This window comes from Podarcis pityusensis (genome assembly GCF_964106645.2).
Source record: "Podarcis pityusensis genome assembly, chromosome: 2".
Taxonomy (NCBI): Eukaryota; Metazoa; Chordata; class Lepidosauria; order Squamata; family Lacertidae; genus Podarcis; species Podarcis pityusensis.
In genome coordinates, this window is record NC_138029.1 from 90,400,937 (window position 1) to 90,420,831 (window position 19,895).

Genomic DNA, 19,895 nt, shown 5'->3' on the forward strand with positions numbered 1-19,895 from the left:
ATCCCACTGTCTAACTGAAAATTCTATACTGCCCTCCACCAATCAAAATCTCCTTTCCCCCCTTCTTTATACTGAGAATTCTGACACCAAACCTTCCTTGCATGAGTCTGTTAAGGCTCCAAGCGACAGTTAAACTGATTTTTAAAGGACCAGACAAATACATTACAAGACAAATGTCACTATGCATTATACAAGACCCATTCAATTGAACAGGATTTCTCCGTAACATCTAAAGAAGGTGGGCCGGGGAAAACAGTTAACAGCACAACCCTTAACCGTTTTCTAGTAAGAAGTAAGTTCTATTCAATTCAATGGGTTTACTTCCAGGTGAGTGGAATGATTGCAGGCAAAGCACAGAATCTAAAATTACCTAACTGCACCAATGACTGTCAGGGGCTGTAAATCTTATTGCTGTTCCAGCAAGGAAGGAGGCATGCGTAATCATTTCCATACTGTTTTTTGGGTCAAAGTTGTTCTGCCCTCTTAGGTTGTTTTTTTCCTTGCAGGCAGACAAATACAAGTATACTTGACGCATATTTGGCATTCAACATTTGATTTGAAATATTCTTTATAATTTGGTGTTTATACCACTGGATAGGCAACACAGGCATTTTTAAATGCCCCAAGCATGATGCCGTTTCAAACCACACCCGCCATCAAATAATTAGAATTTATACCTTGGACATTTTTAATAGAGATGTAGTTAATGATAATTATGCAGAGGATCAACTGCTGACTGTGTGCAGCTACTGTAATGTGATGGTGCCACATTTCTCTATATTTTCCTCTGTTCTATTGTAAAAACTTCAATTGCTCCATTATTGCCATATTATTTGGCACCAAGGAAGCCATTTACAACAGAGCACCATTATAGCTGTGCTAATTGAAAACCAGTTTGGACATCTATAATTTAAAATTGATGACAACTGATTTCCAAAGCCCCCCCCCTTTTTTTAGTATATCATAGTATATCAAATGATTTAGTATATCAAATGATTAATCTATTAATATAACATTACAGAATAAAAGTTGCAATGTCTCAAAATAGTGGTTTTAAAAATACTTAATGAAGCTATGGAACCTACAAATTATTTTCTATGAGCCAGCTTGAATGGAGACGAGACTGGAACTTACCAGAAATAGAAGAATCCCCTTTCTTCCACCTGTTCTAACTGAACAAAGAGCTCCGTGTAACTCAAAAGCTTTCTTAAAGAAACAAAGTTATATGAGCTATAGCTCCACCCATCACCATAAGATGGTTACTTTTTGTATACATTGGTGGCTTCTAACATACCTCCCCACTTTAAAAAGAGTGGCAAACCACCAGTTTCTTCTAAACATTTTAGTGTTGTTTCACACTACCCCAATCTCCAAGCAGCATGAGATTCAAGGGGTTCCAGGCGCTTACCCAGAGTTCATGTTTCCTTGGGAATTGAGGCACAGTGGAGACTGTGATGTCTTTAGGATATATGGTTTATTTACACATATATACAACCTGAGCCTATGATGGAGGGGTTCACAGCATCAACACCCTAAAGAGTCTTGTTTCTCCCATAGCCACAGCCCTGGATTCAAGCTGAGATCTACCATTTCTCTGCCTTTCTGACTTTCCCGCTCGCTGCCTTGCTTCTCGGTCATATAACTCCTTCCCCTCTCTACTCTAAATTCTGCCTTTATCTGTTGAGCAATGGGGGCTCCAGCCATTTGCCAACTTGCACAAGCTGTTTGATGCTTCATTCTCTTAAGAGCCCATCACCCAGGAGGCTAGCCTGACTTAATTAGCTCTTAATACTTGCTAAATCCAGGGATTAGAAGTGTCTAGCATTCATTTTAACACCCCAAGCCTTGATTAAATTCTAACACTTACTGGATCCAGGAATTTAGAAGTGTCTGGCACCCACAAACTCATGACAGTATGTTGGATATAATAGGTTGCATGGCAATAAAACAGCTGTAGTTAACATTATGCCCTCCAGATGTTGCTGAACTACAACTTCCAGCACACCTGGCCTCTGGCCATGCTGGCTGGTTTTCATGGAAGTTGGAGTCCAACAGCATCTCAAGGGTACCACATTGGCTGATTTAAATGTTGCCCCTTGATCATTTCCTATCCAGACAGGCTCTGTGAAAAAAAAAGCATGTATGGGAAAAAGAAAGTTTAGAGCCATTTGCAGGGAAGAACAAACCGGAACAGCTATCCCTGCAAATGGCCTACCCCTAAATTTATGTTAACCTTCAGATACATGTACTTGCACATCTAATGCAGTTTATTTCTTCACTAGCCTAGAATTCAAGGAGTAGATACGGAACCAGGAGGAAATGCTATAGGAGTGAAAGGAACCTGCCTTCATTTAAAACCATGCCAGGTATTCATATATCATATTGTTGGACTAATTTTTTTTTTACAAAAAAGTATTAAATGTTGATAGGGTGATACAAACTCTGGTTGGAGGGCGGCACCTTTTCTGCCCGTAAATTCCTCATATTCATAGGAACAAAGTTGTTTTTCCCCCTTACCAGTTCATTAGCACCATGCATCAAAACTCTGGGACTCAAAGGTACATTGGGGGTGGAATTTTATTTTGAGAGCTATCAGCTCTTTGGAGACTCCTGTTCAAAAGTATTTTGATATAATGTTTAGGCTGTTTGTGGCTTCAGATCTGTTCATGATGAAATTCCAGGTAATGTTTCATAGGCTTGGCTTCCGGCCTCTATTAGTTCTAAAAAATATTGACATTTAATCCTTTAAATAGGTGATATGAGACGTCTGCTTTCAGTGTTTTAAGACAGCATCTATGAATGTTTCTCATTTTACATCAGAAGTTGGGAAAATATAGTAGAGACTTCCTACTAGATAGTCTGGCTGCAGCAAAACCTATTTTATTAGGCTGTGTACGCATTACCAGCTTACTACTGGTTTACTCCAGTGTGTTTCCACTGCTGGTGTTTAGAGGTGGCGCTGTGGGTTAAACCACAGAGCCTAGGACTTGCCGATCAGAAGGTCAGCGGTTCGAATCCCTGTGACGGATGAGCGCCTGTTGCTCGGTCCCTGCTCCTGTCAACCTAGCAGTTCAAAAGCACGGCGTTTTAAAATGCCTTATGAAAATGCCTGTGTCCAGCTTACTTGGACTGCTGCTAACTCTTGGACAAGAGATATTCATGTCGTGCCTGTTTAACGTGGCAACTAATTGTCACATACAGTATTCTAGTAGTGAATCAGTGATATAGCCAAGACAGGACTACTGAGAAGCAAGAGGCAGGTATCAGCAGAATCAGGGGGTGGGGGGAGAGTTAGGAGAAAAAACTTCAGTGGGCCACCTGCATTCCCTAAATGGAACAACCTGGACTGAGCATGCTTTGTGGTCACAGAACACAGGCTGAAGGCGGGGCAGAAAACTAGGGAGGAGGAAGGCGAATGGAATAGAGTATCCTGAAAAGAGGCAAAGTTGGTGGAACCCTGAACAGGAGCACTCCACTTGCTAAGTTTACACAAAGCAGCTTCTACCTCAGAAGTAGAGGGGGGGGGGGAGTCCCTTTATTATTAACTAAAGAAATGCCCAAAAGGAACTAGAGCGAAGCTTTCCAAACTTTTCAAGTTGGTGACACGCTTTTTGGACATGGATCATTTCGCGACACAGTAATTCAGTTTTACTAGCAAACCGGAGGTTAAACTAACCCTTTCCAGTCCCAGGAGGAGCGCAGGGGGCGTTTTGTGTGACACACCTACTACACATTGTAGCTGACACACTAATGTGTCGTGACACATAGTTTGGAAAGCTCTGAACTAGAGGCTAAACTGGCTTGTTCATGTACCTTCGTAGTTCTGGAGAATGGAAGACTGCTGGGGCTCAAGTTGACTTAGGGCTGCTACATCAGCCACTATAATTTATGAGCACGGTAATATCGATTTTACAATATATGAAAGCAGAACATTGATCTTCTTGCCTTCTCCCCCTTCTTGCCATCTTCCTATCCATATTTCTCCCCCCCTGGAAGTGCATTGATTTCTGAGCTCAGTGGTTGAGCCGTTGAATGAATCACAGATTTACAGTGCTGAGCTCTGCTGTGCAATTGAACACAGGGAAGGAAGTCCAATCAGGGTCTAATCAGAGATCTACTCTCCAAAAAAGCCTCCTGACTGCATCACAATTAGATTAATCAGAGCTTGAGAATATTTTCTGACCTCTGCAGCTGAAGCAGATGCAACACAGCGAAGGCTTTTTGCTTAGAAAATGAAGACCCACTGAGTTGCAACTGAGGTGAAGGGATAAATCACCCATTTTAGTCACCATTCAGCACAGAACATTATTATGCTTACCTTCTGATTAGGGTGGAGCTCTACCTGGGAACACAATGGCACTAAAATACAACAGTTCTATGTTGAATTTTTCCTGAGAATTCAATTATTATTCTTTTAAAAAATAAAACCTGGATTTGTGTTGTTTCTTTTTTATATATGCGTGAATTTCCACTTGTGATGGCCCATGTTCTGTTGAATAGCTAGAATCATTAAAGTTGGCACCAGAATGTTTTATGTTGCTTTTCCTCCAGAAGGCCTAATCACTCGCTCACTCTTGAGAACAAAACATTAAATTGGACTGCCAGTGTTGCCAGAATCCCAAAAGATGGGCACTTAATTTGCATCTAATTTAACTATTATTTGCATACTTTGATGTCAGAATGGCATTTGCTCAAACAATTATTGCTGCCTGGATATAATCCCAATTTTTCACATACAAACCCTGTCTACAGTGCCTTCTGTCCTCTCCCTCTGAAGGGAATAGGCGGGAATCTGTACTACGTTATCAGATGCCAGCGACCATACACCGTCTCTGCCCTAGCACCCTGAACTTTTATGGTGGGCTTTTAACGGTGAACTTCTTTTGGGAGCTAATCTTTACTCCAAAGCAGTGTGTAAATGTAGGGTGGAGTCTTTGTGCATCTGAAGGGCATCTGATCCAGTGGATGGCTCCACAAATAGTAGAGGGGAGGTTATTGTTACCGATTCTCTGCTCCCCTGCAGCTCCCCCAAACCCAAACATTGGCTCCAGAGAGTTGGGGCATCCTCCACTGTTGTATCTCCAACATTAGGAAGTTGATTAAAGATAAAAAAGGTAAAGGTAAAGGACACCTGACAGTTAAGTCCAGTCGCAGACAACTCGCTTTACAGGCCGAGGGAGCTGGCGTTTGTCCGCACACAGTTTTTCTCGGTCATGTGGCCAGCATGACTAAGCCGCTTCTGGCGAAGCCAGAGCATCACACGGAAACGCCATTTACCTTCCTGCCGGAGTGGTACCTATTTATCTACTCGCACTTTTTGGCATGCTTTCGAACTGCTAGGTTGGCAGTAGCTGGGACCGAGCAATGGGAGCTCACCCCGTCGCAGGGATTCGACTCGCCGACCGTCTGACTGGCAAGCCCAAGAGGCTCAGTGGTTTAGACCACAGCGCCACCTGTGTCCCTGATTAAAGATACCGAGCCTCAAAGCAAGGTCTATTATGAGTACCTTAGTGTGAAGGTAGGTTCAAAGCTAAGGTCTCATTGTCTGGAACTCCTTTTAACAAGCCCTTTGAAGAAGGTCGAGCCCAAGCCATTCTGCTGCCTGAGGTGGAGCTACCAAAATCAGCTGCCTGAGTTGGTCACCTCATTCTGCCTACTGGCAGGGCCAGCCCAAGGCAGGTCCAAAATGCATCTTCCTAGGAAAAGCAGCTGCAGTTTAAAAGCTCAGAATACGAACCAGCTGATAGTAAAGAGCATTCTCTGTATTCTAGGAACACCCATTACTCATTACAAATAGAAAACGGTTAAAAGCTCAGGGAGGATGAGGATTAATACAGATCTGTTTTTGTCCTCCCATAGCTTCACTCCTCAGGACTGGAAAGCTACTTATCGGCTCCAAACAGAAATCAACACCCTTGCGAGGCTTGGCAGGAAGTTCGCTTTTAAAAACCATTTACAGTAGGAGATTTCCCTTTGTGTGGAAACTGCTAGAGGATTCGAGGGAGAGGAATGCAGCTAGGCTCAGATGCAGAATTGTTTGTGCTCAGTGGATAGGAAAAGTGAATGAGTGCGGATGGGTCGGGGGAGGACTGTAACACGGCCAGAGAGTCTGTAAGAAGAAAGAGCTGTTTGGCATCTGGCTTCCTGAAGCTCGGCTGCCTCTCTCTCTCTCTCGCCTTGTCTGCCATATCAAATACGGTAGCTTTTTGAATGCAACATTCAGTGAACCAAAATACATTTCAAGATCTTATGTGGGGGAGCCTTGCCCCGAATTGAAGTAAGTGGTGGCACTCCCATTAATTTCAAAGCAAGGTAGAAGGAAGGGGAAGAGGCTTTTTGTCATCGTCCCCCACATTTTTGCCTTTGTTTTCCCCCTCCTCCTCCATGCTCTGAAAATCATGGCTCATATCCATCTCTGGTGGTACTTGAATAACTGCTCTGCTGTGATCTGCATCACAAAAGTGCCTTTAAAAGCAAGTCAAGCGAGCAACACAGCGCTTGTCAGGGCTCCATTGCTCCCTCTCCCACTTTGATTTCTCCTCCCTCGGGACCAACTGCAAATCCGCCAGGCATCCAGATTTTGTTTGACAGAACACGGAAGCGTTGGAAACAGAAACGTGTGGCGTCTTTGCAGCGGGAAACTATGGGTGCTTTCATTTGCCGTGTGCTCATGAGAGACACAGGGTGGGTAGGTGGAGGAGGGGGGCGAATAGTCAGTTGTTAAATTCTATAGGTATCTGGAGAACTATGTTTTCAGGGGACGAATCCAAATTTCCAAGAATGTACAGGTCATAGGACTGGTGAATGTGAAAGTAGGCAAGGCCAGCAAATGCTTCCCTCTAGTTCAGGCATGCCCATTTCCATGAGTGGACCGCTGAGTCACTTGATTTGGCAGGGCATACCTGAAGGGTGTTGGGCACCAGAGCTGCTGTGTAAGGGTAAAGGTAAAGGGACCCCTGACCATTAGGTCCAGGCGTGGCTGATTCTGAGGTAGTGGCGCTCATCTCGCTTTATTGGCCGAAGGAGCCGGCGTATGACTAAGCCAGCATGACTAAGCCGCTTCTGGAGAACCAGAGCAACGCACGGAAACGCCGTTTACCTTCCCGCTGGAGCGGTACCTGTTTATCTACTTGCACTTTGACGTGCTTTCAAACTGCTAGGTTGGCAGGAGCAGGGACAGAGCAACGGGAGCTCACCCTGTTGCGGGGAATCGAACTGCCAACCTTCTGATCAGCAAGTCCTAGACTCTGTGGTTTAACCCACAGCGCCACCCGCATCCCTGTGTAGGTACAGCTATACTGAAGTGCTGATTTGGGGCTATCACATCAGTCACTATGTCTTGCTGTATTCTGCTGAATCATAAGGCAAATTCAACACATTCTGCAACATGCTCTAACATAACTCCTTGTGAAAAGAAACAGGCCATCAGGCTGGACTGGCTGCTTTTAATCCAGGTGATCCATTTGCATCCTGTGATCGACCAATGTTTCCTTCTGCTTAGTACTCTCTGCCCAGTTTCCCACCCACCCACCTGCTTGCTACCTCTGTAAACCATGGTGGTACCTGATGGCACTGCCTCCAGAATAAGAGCTGATTTTTTGGTGAGAGAATGGAAGAATAGCCTTCTCTATGTGTTATCCTAAAACCACTTTGTGTGGATCCAAGGTAAATAATCATAGCTCCAGTTTCTTAGCAGACAAGGAAGAAGAAGCATTATAGAGGATTTAACCACTTCCCTAACAATGGCAACAAAGAGTAAAGGGGAGTAAAGGGGAATTCATGTTTATACAATATTTCAAACAAGGGCAGAGACTTCCATGAAGTTGTGGATACTGCAGTAGAAAAGTCCTATGATGAGCCGGAGGCTGATAAAATCCTGCCATGCTCTATAGCTGCATGAAGGGCATCAGGTACAGTTAATAATAATTTGGAATTATAAATTAATTATGGTTGGAATTTAGGGAGTAGATCTTCTTTTTTTGTAATTAGTCAAACTTAGTTTTCACCAGCGATTCAGCACAATGCGTGTCTGTATCTATCTTCCCCCATAGAAATGCCAGAATACAATAACAGGCTGGAAAATCTGCCCTCTCCAAAGAGGAAAAGAATAAATTAAGACAAATTTTATACCAGGATAAAAATTATTTATAACATTTTGAACATCAGGTTGAACTGAGAGATAGCCAACTAAACAGACTTAACTGGGGAAATGGGAGAGAGAGAAAAAACAGTATCCTGTTAATAATGCTGCCATGCCCAGCATGCAGGAAGTGATTGATGGTTATTGGCACAACACATGTTAATTAAACAGATGAGTCCTATGAATTCCTTAATATTTCCTGTTCCAAGGCCAGGAAATGGTTAAAAATTTCATATTTTGTGCTGATAGCACCCATAAAGACCATATTGATGGGGGAGTCTCTCTATATAAACTAGGAAAAATTACGTTGTGAATAATGCCCTGGTGTCATTCATCCAGTATATTTCTCTGGGGAGTTTCCTTCTATTTGCAACAAGGCTCCTTCAGTATTAAACTGGAAAGGTTCAATTCAGAGTTCTGTGTTGAGGAAATTTTTGAGCACGTTCACTGCCCGCTAATAAGCCACTCTCTTATTACTCATGCGACTGTTGGCTTTGTCAGGTAATCAAAACCTTACAACATTGTTGAAAACTTCCTACATACAGCACTGAAAAATGAGCGTGGGTTAAGTGCATTTTTAGATGCTGAGTGAAGATAAAATGAGATTGGCAGACCGTAAGAGCAGCACTCAAGGCCTATTAAAACCCTTCATGCAAAGTTCTTGATTCTTAATTTAAGAGCTTGTTGGAATTATATTTGTTAATCCTATGTATACATGGTTAAAGGGGTTATATGATAGCAATCAAACCTAAACTTTCCAACCACGGCTGCACCCAGACAAAACACTTTTTGAGTCAAGAATGAAGTGATGGCAAATGCTTCTATATATAGTGAAGTACAGTGGTACCTTGGTTTACGAACTTAATCTGTTCCAGAAGTCCGTTCTTAAACCAGAGCATTTTAAAACCAAGCCCTGCTTTCCCATAGCAGTGGGGGACTCAATTTACAAATGGAACACAATCAACAGGAAGCGAAACATGTTCTTATTCCAAGGCAAAGTTCACAAACCAAAACACCTACTTCCGGGTTTGCAGAGTTCTTAATCCAAGTTGTTCATAAACTTTTGTTGTTGTTTAGTCGTTTAGTCGTGTCCGAGTCTTCGTGACCCCATGGACCAGAGCACGCCAGGCACTCCTGTCTTCCACTGCCTCCCGCAGTTTGGTCAGACTCATGTTTGTAGCTTCGAGAACACTGTCCAACCATCTCGTCCTCTGTCGTCCCCTTCTCCTTGTGCCCTCCATCTTTTCCAACATCAGGGTCTTTTCCAGGGAGTCTTCTCTTCTCATGAGGTGGCCAAAGTATTGGAGCCTCAGCTTCAGGATCTGTCCTTCCAGTGAGCACTCAGGGCTGATTTCCTTCAGAATGGAGTTAATAAACTAAGCTGTTCTTAAACCAAGGCACCACTGGAGCAGCGGTGGCGGTGGCGGCAGCAGCAGTAGTAATAATAATATTTATAACCCGCCCATCTGGCTGGGTTTCCCCAGCCACTCTGGGTGGCTTCCAATAAAATATTAAAAATACAATAAATCATCAAACATTAAAAACTTCCCTAAACAGGGCTGCCTTCAGATGTCTTCTAAGAGTCAGATAGTTGTTTATTTCCTTGACATCTGATGGGAGGGTGTAAAATCTGCTTTACAAAAGGAACCCAAACAGAATTGTCTTAAAGAAAGCATGTCATGTGTCTCACAAGACTTGCCCCACTTCGAACATTCAGATAAGGGCAGTGTGGCGTCGCTCATGATATCTGACTTGTATAGATTTGCATGCTAAGAGATATATGATAAAATGTTATGTAGGTAAGGAGATATTTATAAGGTGTAAGGTAAGGAGTGAGAGCAAGTGGGGGAGAGGGGGTGGAATGAAGGAGTGTGTCGTGTGTTGATTTGCTGAGGGTGGAGTGTGACAGTTAGAAGAGGGGTGCGAGAGGAAAGGGGAGAGTTGGATTTCAGGAGGGAGGAGACGGGGGCAGGGGGCTGGTGTGGCTGCCGAGAAGCAGGGAATAGGACAAGATTAGGATTTAAATTTGTATTAGGAATAGAGTTATGAACGCATGTCATGAAATACAAAAAAATCCAAACACTGTTTTTGAAAACAAACCGCATAAGAACGTGTTACATTCAGCTGTTAGATTACAAAAAAGGTTTGTTCATTCAAACTACTGTACTTTTCCGTGTATAATATGAGGGTTTTTTTAATGATAAAACTGGTTAAAAATTGGGGGCGTCTTATACACGGGTAGTGGCAAAGGGTGTATTGCTTCCTGCCACGAGCAGTCAATTGTCACTGGCGTTAGTGTGGGAGATTGGTGACTGCGTCAATGGCTGCTGTCGATTGGTCAGTGCTGCAGTAATTGGGCGGGTGATTGGCGGCTGCTTGTGATGAGCGGGAGATTGGAGGCTGTGTCAATGGCTGCTGTCCATTGGGCGCTGCTGCAGCAATTGGACAGGTGATTAGCAGCTGCTTGTGGTGAGCAGAAAGAGGAAATGGAGGCTTCTGTGTTGCGTTCGATCGGAAGCGTTGGCCAGTCGGGTGAGCCTTTTTTGGCATCCCCCCAAAAAGCTCAACAACTGTGGGCAACTTTTCCCCCAAAAAGCTCAACAACTATTTTTGAGTCCCCCTGAATAGTCTTATACACAGGGGTGTGTTATACACAGAAAAATACGGTATGTCTCATATTTGGTCAAGCTATCAAGGATGTGACAAAAATTAGTCAGAGACAGTTGTGCCTATATGGTGGCAGCTGGGAACCCAGAGGTGGAAACCCTATAAAGCAAAGGGGGGCGGGGGAGAGGAAGCCAGGTGGGCTGAGAGGGATTGGTGATTTGAATTCAAGTCCCCTCTTGCTCTAAGTGGTGGGCTTGGGTGAAGGGTTGCAGCGCTGCAGTGGTGTGGTAGAGAAATGGCAGAAGCCCCTTCCATCCATCATGCAGATGGATCTGGAATATGAACCGAATTTTCCATGCGAGCACCTAATTACATAGATGCCCAATTTGGGTGCTTCCCCCTGTCAATAGGCAGGCCTCCACTTGAGGGCCCAGCTCAAACTACAGGCTTGCACGTCACCAGCACATTATTACAGCACCACTTGCAGCCAGATGTATAAACTAGGCCACGCCTGTGTGTGTTGACAAGGACCTGCATGGACTGAAACTGTCTCAGACACAGCTGTGCTCAAACACAGAAGACTAGAGAAATGTGCATAAGCTTTAGTGTCTTGACGTTGTATCTCTAATAATAATAATAATAATAATAATAATAATAATTTATTATTTACACCCCGCCCATCTGGCTGGGTTACTAGTGCTTATGCAGGACCAGCCCAACCAGGAAGCAGGGTGAAGCATCTGCCACAGGTGGCGGAAGCCCCTGAAGTGGTCCCTCCATGGGCGCCCCTTTGTCTCTGGCATCGGCGGAGAAGCAGTGCCAGCATCGGAGCTGATTTCCGATGCGATCTCATGAGATCTTGGCTGGAAACCGCTGTCAATACTGGCACCGCTTCTCTGGTGGCAGTGCTGGCAGAGGCGTGTGGTGCCAGCAGCTGCGGGTGGCACAGTGGTGGTGCCAGCGGCAGAGCAGGGTGGCACTTAGCACTGCATGATTTTTGCTTCATATGTAGATTGCAAACTAAGATGGTCCAGAAAAACACAAAACATATTTTTGTTTGTAAAATCTTTCTGTGCACAGGTATAATGCATCATAAATGGCTTAAAGTAAAAACTTATGAGCTGCTTCCTGCCCCCGCTTGTATATGAATCTAAATTTGGATCCCAATAAAAAGGGATCTTAATCAGAGCTGTCTTGCACGGAGTTTTTCTCTGGACTTAGAATCATAGAATCATAGAATCATAGAATCATAGAGTTGGAAGAGACCACAAGGGCCATCGAGTCCAACCCCCTGCCAAGCAGGAAACACCATCAGAGCACTCCTGACATATGGTTGTCAAGCCTCTGCTTAAAGACCTCCAAAGAAGGAGACTCCACCACACTCCTTGGCAGCAAATTCCACTTTCGAACAGCTCTTACTGTCAGGAAGTTCTTCCTAATGTTTAGGTGGAATCTTCTTTCTTGTAGTTTGGATCCATTGCTCCGTGTCCGCTTCTCTGGAGCAGCAGAAAACAACCTTTCTCCCTCCTCTATGTGACATCCTTTTATATATTTGAACATGGCTATCATATCACCCCTTAACCTCCTCTTCTCCAGGCTAAACATGCCCAGCTCCCTTAGCCGTTCCTCATAAGGCATCGTTTCCAGGCCTTTGACCATTTTGGTTGCCCTCCTCTGGGCACGTTCCAGTTTGTCAGTGTCCTTCTTGAACTGTGGTGCCCAGAACTGGACAGAGTACTCCAGGTGAGGTCTGACCAGAGCAGAATACAGTGGCACTATTACTTCCCTTGATCTAGATGCTATACTCCTATTGATGCAGCCCAGAATTGCATTGGCTTTTTTAGCTGCCGCGTCACACTGTTGGCTCATGTCAAGTTTGTGGTCAACCAAGACTCCTAGATCCTTTTCACATGTACTGCTCTCAAGCCAGGTGTCCCCCATCTTGTATTTGTGCCTCTCATTTTTTTGCCCAAGTGCAATACTTTACATTTCTCCCTGTTAAAATTCATCTTGTTTGTTTTGGCCCAGTTCTCTAATCTGTCAAGGTCGTTTTGAAGTGTGATCCTGTCCTCTGGGGTGTTAGCCACCCCTCCCAATTTGGTGTCATCTGCAAATTTGATCAGGATGCCCTTGAGTCCATCATCCAAGTCGTTGATAAAGATGTTGAATAAGACCGGTTAGGGTTAGGGTTAGGGTTAGGGTTAATAAGACTTTACTGCAGGCATAGGCAAACTCGGCCCTCCAGATGTTTTTGAGACTACAACTCCCATCATCCCTGACTACTGGTCCTGTTAGCTAGGGATGATGGGAGTTGTAGTCCCAAAACGTCTGGAGGGCCGAGTTTGCCTATGCCTGCTTTACTGCTTCAAGAAAGCTACTGTGCCAGAATGTAATCACAGTAATCTGGAAACTCTAACGGAAACTATGTGGTACCCTCATTAATACCGCCAAGGCTGCAGCCTCCTACATGATTGGATGAAACCATTAGTCATCAAGTTTTATGCACATTTTCTCAACATTAAATTTCTTTCATTCTTTATTACAGCCTTGTGCTATCCATCCAATGAAAAACCTTTCAACCATGAAAGGCCAAGTGTTTCAGGCCTCAGGGTTGGGATAAGAATTATCACACAGAACGTAGCTAGGATTGTAAATAAGGCAGCACACACTGGCATTTTCACTGTTCCTTAAAGATTCCTTCGAATTTGTTCTTGAAGTACTGCAGCTGAGTACCAGAAAGGCAAGTGAGAAAGTAAGTGGTATATTAATTTGTTGTTGCTGTTTAATCCATAGCAGTGACCAGAGGAGAAATGACTGCTGAGAGGAGTGCAAAGAGAAGAAACGCCATGGTGCATCTACAGCAGCACAACCAGACGCCTTCATCTGCCCCAGCTGCAACAAAACATGTCTCTCCTGTATCGGTCTCTACAGCCACAGCAGGCACTGTAAATCTCCAGTGGTTTAACTTCATCCCCAAAGGCGCACTCCTGAAGCAAATGGATGCCAACCCTATTGTTAATATAAAGACTTTGAGACCTGTATTGAAACCAGGCCGAACCATTTATGAGTCTGCCTGGAAAATATTATAACTACCAACAACAAGAAGAAAAGTGAACCAGGACAAATGGAAACTATTTTCTCTTAAGAGGCCACATCAGAATCCACACACAGTGCAATAGGTGAACATCATTAAATACCCAAGGGTCCACAATTGACACTCCTCAAATATTAGAGTCACACTCCTTCAGTGCAGTTCATAGCTGTCAACTTTTCCCTTTTCTTGCGAGGAATCCTAATTGGAATAAGGGAATTTCCCTTAAAAAAAGGGAAACATTGACAGCTATGGTGCAGTTCACTAACAACTTAGTTTCCTCAAAATAATCTGATGGCCTGGGGCTGACAAAGGGAATCAACAGGTAGGAGCTAGTGATAGTTAAAGGTAAAGGGACCCCTGACCATTAGGTCCAATCGTGACCGACTCTGGGGTTGCAGCGCTCATCTCGCTTTACTGGCTGAGGGAGCCGGCGTACAGATTCTGGGTTATGTGGCCAGCATGACTAAGCCGCTTCTGGCGAACCAGAGCAGCGCACGGAAACGCCGTTTACCTTCCTGCCGGAGCAGTACCTATTTATCTACTTGCACTTTGAGGTGCTTTCGAACTGCTAGGTTGGCAGGAGCAGGGACCGAGGAACAGGAGCTCACCCCATCGCGGGGATTTGAACCGCCGACCTTCTGATCAGCAAGTCCTAGGCTCTGTGGTTTAACTCACAGCACCACCTGCGTCCCAGTGATAGTTAGGAGTGTGTATAATTTGTCTTGTATTACCCAGGTTTTTCTCAAAATCAGTTGTGGCTGGTGCCCATTGGAACTGGTGGAGCAGAAGTCAGGGAGGCCAATAGTAAGCTGAACCACAGGTAGTGACAGGCAGAACCAGCCCTGACTGGCAGACTGAGGTTGGTGGAGTAGAGCCCCATTTGCCCTTATGAACCAGCCTCCATTGCTCAAAACACTCTATCAGTTTACCTATTTTTTTGTGGGGCTACATTAAGTCACCCTGGAATAAGAATGATTGTCCACCACCATTGCTGTGCAAATGACAGACTCCATTTCCTGTTTACTATTTAAATCTAATGTTTCCAGAGCAATTCATTTGCAAACTGTGTATGCAATAGAGATGCACCTCACATTTAATCACAATAAACATAAATGATACAAAGCCAACTAGGAGCCTTCTGAAAGCTGGGAGATCATTTCTTAACAAACCATCTTAATATTGAAAAGGTAAAGGACCCCTGGACGGTTAAGTCCCGTCAAAGATGACTATGGGGTTATGGTGCTCATCTTGCTTTCAGGCCGAGGGAGCCAGTGTTTGTCCACAGACAGCTTTCCAGATCATGTGGCCAGTATGACTAAACCACTTCTGCCACAACAGAACACCGTGATGGGAACCAGAGCACACGGAAACGTCGTTTACCTTCCCGCCGCAGCAGTACCTATTTATTTACTTGCACTGGCGTGCTTTCAAACTGCTAGGTTGGCAGGAGCTGGGACCGAGCAATGGGAGCTTTACCTTTATCTTAATATTTAAAAATGATAGATAGCGTATGGAAGACAACCAAAGTAATTGAGGTTTTTTTAAAAACTTGAAAGCCATCTATATATGAAAAGGGAATAATATGATCCATGTGTCAATAAGATCAAAGAGATGTCTGAAAAAAGTGTGTGCGTGTAGGGAATAAATTTTTCTTTGCTGCAATCATATGTCCTTTTGCAGAGATCAAGCCCCACTGAGCTCTGAACCCTCATAAAACACTCACATCACCAGAAAGCACTTACAGGGTAATTTGGAGTGAAAAAAATTGTCAGTTTAAGAAGGACACAAACACACTTTCATTTTTCCAGCATCGCATGTCCTTTTGCTTTTGGCTCTATAAATAGGAGAAAGGTGGGATATACATTTTTGATGGGGGGCAGATGGAAATAAACCTGGGATAAAGACTAAGATTGGGGTCGGGGCAGTAAATGAGGGATTGAGGAGGAAGTCCCATCCTCTCATCTGATTCCAAATCCTGTCCTGGCATTCATAGAACACTTTAGCATTGCTAATGTGTAAACTGTGCCTTTCCGAGCTTAGTAAGAAAAGACCTCCAGCTCAGCTGCTTCCCTTCATGTGACAAGATTACCCTTCTTGCTTATCTTTTGAGCAGTACATGATACTGTAAATTGAAGAGAATGCTTGCCTGAAGAAGTTGCATCCAAGGGTGTAATAACAGTCCATCGTCTTTACAAAAAGTGGAAAGTGTGGGTGGGTTGGGGGGGGAGGCGGGGAGAGATCCACAGTCTGCCAAATCACATGACCCAAAATCTTTGAAGCAGATGGAAGATGCCTGTAATGCCCAGCTGGAAAGCGTTTTGAGTAGTTGAGAAAAAACTGACTCATATATTTCCTCTACATTCTCTCAGTAGGTTTTATTTGAAAACTTTGGCATGCATTGCTTGTAAGGCTCTGTGTGCTCTGCTGCTAAACCTTTCTCTTTGACCACAAGAACCCCCTTTTTCTCCCTGAACCTGGTAGTTAAATATGAATACGCTTTAAGTACGTTATCATTTTTGTGCACATGGGTGTTCTGATTAAAACCGGTAATGTGGCTAAGCTGGTATGTGTGCTATGATTTTAATTTTGTGAATTCCAGCAGTTCTTTTATCAAGTATTTGTACAGTTTTACTGAGGTAAGTCATAGGAAGATAATACGCACGTATGCTGCATCTTTGGATAATTTATTGCAGATTGTGTGCTTCTGAAGCAGTTGTGCAAAGTAACATTGCGAAAACCAGATGCAGCCACGTATCCTTTGGAACTTTTCTGTGGGTGGAAGAGACTGAATGATACTTGGGTTATATGAGAAGAAAAAAATCTCTTTAATCTAATTAATTGACAAACTTTGGATACCAACATTCACACACTGGTTTTCAGGGTGGTTTAAAAACCAGATTTCTGAATAGACTCAAGACAACACAACAAATTCACAATGAAACCAAAAGCAAAGCAAAAAGAGGAACCTAACAGACATAAGGATATTGGATGAGGAGAGCCTTGCTCGGACAGAAAGCTTTTCCAAGCAGTGTGGTGGAAATTGAGAAGGTCTTATTTCTAGTGCAGACCAACAAGGGTCTGCAAATAAGTTGAAGGGCTGTATCAGCTGATCTTAAGATTACAGGGAAGCTCATTTAAAAATGTTGTGGATAAAAATGGAAACCATATTTGCAGGTGTTAGCATAGTGAAAGTTCAGACAGTTGGTGGCCTACATTGCACTCATTTCTATAGAATGCAGTTCACTCGATTGGCATCAAGATATCCTCACTAGTATACAGCAAGGAAGAAGCAGGCCAGCCTGATTGTGGCAGCTATCACCTAAAGACAATGTCATTGGACAGCAACCGTTGGCTACAGAGTGGGCAAGGTCTCAAAGATGCCATGGGAGCACAGCTATGGAAGACATAAGAGGATGTTAGGAACACATTAAAGTAGAAGGTAGAGAACGAGGTGAAAGCAAGGAATAGAGGGTGAAGGAGACAAGTGAATGAAGCAATGAGAAGACAAGAGTAGAGAAGAAGAAGAAAGAAGCCTGGCTCTGATTGGCTCCAGCTGAGGGGAAGGAAAGGAATGGGAGGAGAGGAAAGGAGAGTTGGAAGGAGTGGACCATTAAGATGGAAAGCACGCAGGGCTGGAACAAAGGCAAAAGAGAGAAGGAGACTGTTGGGGCTAAGGCAGAAGAAGGTCAAGAGACAAGGGGGGAAGCATGGTGGAGTGACCACAACCAGCATGGGTGGGAAAAACTTCCCAACAAAATGCAATTATCTGAGGGTGTTGTACATTTTGGCCTCTTTCTTCCGTCAAGAACCTGGTGGGCGATTTTGATGTTTTACGGTGGTTTTATAATTTGTTGGAAGCCACCCAAAGTGGCTGGGGCAACCCAGTTAGACGGGTGGCAGATAAATAGTATATTATTATTATTATTATTATTATTATTATTATTAAACTGCCATCTCCTCAGGGTTTTTTAAATTAGGAAATTAAGTGGGTAGTAGTGAAGATAATAGAGATTATAGCCCTTCACTCACCCCCAAGTTCTCATGCTGTACTATAGGGAACCAAACCTAAGCATATGTAAATGAAAGAGTTGCATATTCCTACCCTATTTACCATGCATTTCCTACCCCCTTTCCTCTGTTGTTTTTCCTGTGTCAGATTTTAGATGGTAAGGCCCTTGAAGCAGGAGCCTATCCTTTCATTCTCAGTGCTGCCCCATGCATTGGCGGTGCTGTATACATACAACAGAGATGTATTAGTGGCACTTCATCTTGGATATCATATCCCTGTTAATGCCCTGCAGGGAAGAAATCATCCAATTATTTGCCTCAGTGTGTGAAATGCAGCCCCCTGACTTTCCAAGAAAGCCGCCTTACTTCCTTGGTTCACCACTTTGGCTCCTTCCCATTACTATCCCCATGCTCGGTGTGGGTTTTCCCCATTAGCCTCACAGACTTTCTGCTTCTGTCATAGCAGCTGCACTGATGGATAACATTACTCGACTAACTCTTCCCTCCAAATGGTTAATGAATATCCAGTATGAGAATAGTTCCGTTGGGGGTGGATGACAGGCAGCTAGCTTGTTTTTGCTTGTTCTGTAAATCCATTAGCTAAAGTGGTGCTTCAGGTTAAGAACAGTTTCAGGTTAAGAATAGACCTCTGGAACGAATTAAATACTTAACCCAAGGTACCACTGTATTTGGAATGTATGGGAGGAAAAAGATGCAGGAGGTTAGCAGGAGTTGGTTTGTGTGCAGGGGATGCACAAAATGAAGGGATGAAAGTGAATACCCGGGTACATAGCAGGGCTGCAAAACAGAAGAGAGAAGAGACTTCAGAAGTGGGTTTGGGGTGGTGAAAAGCAAGCTTAGTAGCTGCATGGGGTGGGAAGCGGAAACTCTAGGGGGTTAAAGTGGTTGGAATGGCAGTGGAGTGAGTGGGGGCGCAGTCCCTAGAGTATTTATAAAAATGAAAGATAAACATTCATGTGCCGTCACATAAAATTAAATACAACTTGCATTCTGCAGACATATTGTTCCTGGATGGCACTTGGAATGGAATGGGGGAAGTTCTATAAACACACCACGCACATGCAGACATAAAACGTTTGTACCAAATTTGTATTAATTGAAAACCAGTGTGGATTCTCCCACCTCTCCCACCCCATTCTGGCAGTGTCAGAAAGCTAGATGTTGCCAAAACAATACAAAACAAATTTGAATGAACCATCTGTTATGATTGCTCATATGTCTTTTGTGGTTTGGGGTGGAGAAGGGAGACCAAATTGGGACAGCTTTTTATAGGAATCAAAACAGACGCAATGAGCACAAAAAGTCCCTGCTATTGATATACAATGTAGTCTGATTTTATGCAAAGACCTTTAAACAACACTGAAGGATTTGCATCATTTCCCCTAAGTCAAAATGGAGAATGTACTCTCAAATTATGCTCACAATCTGGCTAAGAATGTTTGTGACTAATGTAACTTTTGGCACTCTTATGACCACTGGCCCACGTGGAACGTGACTCGTGATTTTTTTAAAAAATATGATTTTTATTCAGTACACAAATGTATTTTTCTGGTCAAAAGGCTGACTGATGTCCCTGTTGATTAGTTCTTTGTATTTTAATGTTACCACAAATCTGGGAAAGGATATGAAATTGAGGTTTAGGCCTGGTTTTGGCACTGAAACTGCTTTGGTCGCCCTGCTTTTGGTCTCCTTTGTTGGGAGAGAGAGAGGGGAAATATATCCATGTTCATTCTCCTTGACCTGTCAGTGGCTTTTGATACCATCAACCACAGTATCCTTCTGGAGTGGTTGTCTGAGTTGGGAGTAGTAGGCTTTGCAGTGGTTCCGGTCCTACTTGGATGGTTGTGATGCTTGGGGAGTTCATTTCAGCCCCATCAAGCCTTCCCTATGCAGTTCCTCAGGGCTCAATTTTATTTCCTATGCTATTTAACATCTACATGAAACTGCTGAGTGGGGTCATCTGGAGTTTTGGAGTATGGTGTCAGCAATGTGCTGATGACAAACAACTCTACTTTCCCTTTACAT

General features: G+C 43.7%; 1 long non-coding RNA gene across 2 annotated transcripts; it reads left to right on the forward strand.

Moving 5' to 3' along the window:
* Positions 1–4: 4 nt before the first annotated feature.
* On the forward strand, positions 5–13,973 carry LOC308471675. Of its 2 annotated transcripts, none has more exons than XR_013983062.1 (3): positions 5–292; positions 2,283–2,366; positions 5,860–7,797. It is a non-coding gene; the product is annotated as an uncharacterized lncRNA (long non-coding RNA). The 2 variants fall into 2 exon arrangements; XR_013983063.1 differs by lacking the exon at positions 5,860–7,797 and adding an exon at positions 13,541–13,973 and having other exon boundaries at positions 11–292.
* The last annotated feature ends 5,922 nt before the right edge of the window (positions 13,974–19,895 follow it).